Source organism: Pipistrellus kuhlii, unplaced genomic scaffold (genome assembly GCF_014108245.1).
Source record: "Pipistrellus kuhlii isolate mPipKuh1 unplaced genomic scaffold, mPipKuh1.p scaffold_m20_p_175, whole genome shotgun sequence".
Lineage (NCBI taxonomy): Eukaryota > Metazoa > Chordata > Mammalia > Chiroptera > Vespertilionidae > Pipistrellus > Pipistrellus kuhlii.
The window spans coordinates 11,337-15,430 of record NW_023425488.1 but is presented as its reverse complement, the minus strand read 5'-3'; the positions used below and the strand labels follow the sequence as shown (position 1 = coordinate 15,430).

Genomic DNA, 4,094 nt, shown 5'->3' with positions numbered 1-4,094 from the left:
TGTCCTCTCCCCCACGTGCTGGGCTGAAGGCAGGCCTTGGAGATGTCCTGCCCCACGCTGGCTTCCGGCAGCCGACCCGGGCAGCTCTGAAACTGGCCTGTGCCCATACCCCTACGGCACAAGGACTACCACCTGCCCTGCCCTGTGAGGCTGGGGCCCACCCATCCTGCTCACAGGCTCCTGAGGGTTTGTGTGCTCTGAGGACTTCCAACCATGAGGATTTGACATCCGGGTTTGGGGGACCTGCCGGTGAAGAGATCAGCTCTGAGTCATCACTCTTCCGGGCCCACCTGGGTCCGTGGTCCAGGCCCAAGTCTGGGAGGCAGCTGTCTAGGGCCCTTGTATAAGGCCAGCTCCTGCACGTCCTCTGTCAGGCCGTGAGGATGCAGAACTGCCCAGGTGCGATCCTTCCACTGCTGTGGGCTGGGGCTCTGGGCCGCTCCCCCATAACTCTCAGGTGGCACCCCCTAGTGTGTAGCCAACCTGTCCGGGGGTGCAGGGATTCGCGTGGCAGCCCCCTGTGCAGGGCTGTCCGGCAGGGCTGGGCCTGGGGCAGCCCGCAGCCAGGAATGCAGGGCAGCAGACACGCCAGACACTCTCGTCACTCCACAGGCTGGAGGGCCTTTCTGGAGCTGCTCTGTTGCCAGGGCTGGGGCTTCTGAGGGCACTGCCAGGGCTGCCAGGGACTGGCATTGCTGGTGGTGGGCCTGCAGGAGTTTTCCTGTGGGGAAGGGGGTTGCAGCCAGCAGCCTCTGCCTCCAGGGATGGCCCTGCCACTGCGGCCTGAAGCTTTCCAGCCTCTCTTCCACCCAGGTCGTGGGGGCTTCTCAGCTCGGTGGTGCAGCACAGCAGGCCCTGGCCCGGGGCCAGGCCTAGCTCAGTGGGCAGGGCCTGGGCCTGGGGTCCAGGAGCCTGGGAGGCCAGATGCCCTTGGAGTGTGGTCTGGGTGCTTTCCAGGGCCACCTGGCACCCTCGCGTCCTCTGTAACTGGGTCTTCCGGGACTTGGCCTCAGCATCATGCGTCCTCCCAGCCTTGTGGCTGCAGGGCTTCCAGAAGCTCCGCCGAGGCAGAGAGCATCGGCGTCCACCGCCAGCCTCCTGGGCTCGATGTATTCCTGGGCAGGTAGGACAGGGTGCCCTGTTCGGTCCGAGTCCCGGCCACGTGCTGCTCTGACCTGGGTGGCTGCTGCAAAATGGCTGAGACGGGCCAGGCCAGACCCCCCAGATTGGGCATCAGTCTGTCATCCAGAAGGACATTGAAGCTCTAGACACTCCATGGCTGAGGCTAGGCTGTCCTGACGTAAAACCAACCAGCCGGGCTGTGCCCAGAGGGTGCTGGCGCCGAGGCTGGGAGAGGGGCAGCCTGGGCCTGGAATTGGAGGGGCCTTCCAGGGAGCCACTGGGCAGGGAGCCGCAGACAAGGCAGTGGTAGTCGCTCTGGGCACAGCAGCCAGCAAAGGCCACGATGTTTTAAAAAATATATATTTTATTGATCTTTTACAGGGAGAAAGGGAGAGGGATAGAGAGCTAGAAACATCGATGAGAGAGAAACATCCATCAGCTGCCTCCTGCACACCCCCTACTGGGGATGTGCCAGCAACCAAGGTACATGCTCTTGACCGGAATCGAACCTGGGACCTTTCAGTCCGCAGGCCGACGCTCTATCCACTGAGCCACACCGGTTTCGGCAAGGCCACGATGTTTGATGACAAAACTGACAGCTGCTCCCGCCGTCAGGAAGCTCTGCCCATCGGGGCTCCCCGGCCTCCAGCTCCTCTGAGAGGCTGTGGGCGCCCGGAGAACCTCCCGGAGGGGCCGGCAGAATGGAGGGGGCTCCCGTGCAGGAAGGACCTGGGCTCTCCGGGCTCTGCTGACGGAAGAGGGTTCTAGAGATGGTGGCGGAGGCCGGAGGGCAGCAGGGCTTCGGACAGGGCAGCGCTCAGGCCAGAACGGCTCTGGGAGCCTGGAAAAGCGGGGGGAGGAGGGGGCCGCTGACGATCGTGACTTCAGGGGCTGGGGCCTGGGCCTCAGAGGGTGCAGAGATGGAGCGGGTCCTTGGGCTGTGGTGCTGGAGCGGGGAGCGGGGCAGGAGGGTGCCGGACGGTTCGATGGCCCTCGCGCAGAGCAGCTGCAGGTGAGCGAGGTTGTGCGCGAGGTCAGCCACACGGGCGTTTCCGTGATCCAGAGCCTCAGGGGCGGCCTGGTCTGGCCCAATCAGGTGGCAAACTGGCACCAGTCGCCGGGCTCCAGAGCATCCATCATTTTTTAGAAGCGGCACATGACCAGGGTGGCATCTCACACAAGAATTGTTGGGCACTAGGACCTGTGCCACCCCCTTCCCCCGGCCCTGCGTCCCCTGGGCCCAGCCCCAGCCATGGCCACTGCAGCCTCGCTACTGTCTCCAGGCCAGGGCCTCTTGGGGCCTCGGGCTGGCCGGGCCCACGGACACTGGCTCCCGCCATCCTCACCTTCTCATGGCTGCTCTGATGTGAGGAAGGCTTTGCAGGCTGTTGCTACTCTGAAGGGAGACACTCGGGACGTACGTAATGGGACACACTCCTAGATTCCGAGCTCCTGGGATAGAGAGGTGTGCTCTTTCAGCCTGGCTGGCCGTCACGGGGCTGTGATTGACAGGCCAGGGCTGGCTCAAGGCAGGGAGTGACTGGCTGGAGGTGGCACTGAGTCAGGAGGAGCTCGAGGAGGAAGAACAGAGATACCCCTTAGTCCTCAGGAGCCCTCTGCTTGAGCAAAGTTGGAGTTAGAGAGGAACAGTGAGCCGGGCAGGCTGTGCTGAGGCAGCCCAGGAGGTGGTTGGTGCTCGGAAGAGGGTGGACCCAGCCTGGGAGGGAGAACATCAGTGAGGCTGAGGAGGACTGGGGCTGCCCTGGGCCCTCCCATATCCCTCAGAACACCTGCATTGCCTGCCCACCCACCAGGCAGTGACTGCCCCAGACCCGACCTGGGTGCTGGCACTGGGGTGGGTGAGTTCCCCCAGGTGCCGGCACTGGGGTGGAGAGCAGGTGCCGGATTCAGCTGCTGAGGCTCAGGCTTGGAGGTGGAGAGCAAGGACCGAGGCCCAGACAGCTACTCGCCTCCTCGCCATCTGGTCCTGAGCGGCTCGGCCCTGAGAGCCAGGCTGGGGAGTCTCTGCGGAGAGGAGCTTTGGCCGTGACTCCTGGAATGACCTGTGCAGCCAGAGAGCCTGTCCACCCGCAGCTGACAAACTTCCCCATGTGGACACAGTAACCGAACTGAAAACAACGTGGCCCCGGCGATTTGGCTCAGGGGATAGAGCCGCGGCCTGCGGACTGAAGGGTCCTGGGATGATTCTGGCCAAGGGCACATGAACAGGTTGTGGGCTGAATCCCCAGTGGGGGGCGTGCAGGAGGCAGCCAATCAACGATTCTCTCTCATCATTGATGCCCCCCTCCCTTTCTCTCCCTCTCTGAAATCAATCCTATATAATAAAGAGGTAGTATGCAAATTGACCCTCATACCCTCACACAAGATGGCCACCCCATGTGGTCAAAGATGGCCACCACTAGACGGCTGGCAGGAGAAGGCAATTGGGGGCGACCAGGCCAGCAGGCGAGGATAGTTAGGGGTGACCAGGCGTGTAGGGGTGGGTAGTTTGGGGCAATTAGGCTGGCAGGAGAGCAGTTAGTTAGGTGTCGATCAGGCTGGAAGGGGAGTGGTTAGGAGCCAGCAGTCTCGGATTGTGAGAGGGATGTCTGACTGTCCACAGGGATTGGGCCTAAATGGGCAGTCAGACATCCCTTGAGGTATCCCAGATTGGAGAGGGTGCAGGCTGGGCTGAGGGACACCCAGCCTCTAGTAAAGATATATTAAAAAATAAAACATAAAGTTCTTTCTGTATGGACTTCAGAGCCCGATGCATTCGGATGTGCCCATGGGTCACACACGCTCAAACGCTTCTCACTCCTCATGGACCACCAGCCCGGCTGGGGGCCTGAGCAGCTGCAGGGCCCGGGCTGGCGAGGCCAGGCCCGCAGCGGGGCCGCACTCAGGGAGAAGGTGAGGTGTGGGCTGCACACAACAGGGAAGCAAGGAAAGGGCCCCTCTCAGGAGGGCAT

At 62.6% G+C, this 4,094-nt stretch overlaps 1 pseudogene; it reads right to left on the bottom strand.

Moving 5' to 3' along the window:
• Positions 1-1,015: 1,015 nt before the first annotated feature.
• LOC118721076 lies at positions 1,016-2,462 on the bottom strand (annotated as a pseudogene).
• Positions 2,463-4,094: the final 1,632 nt, after the last annotated feature.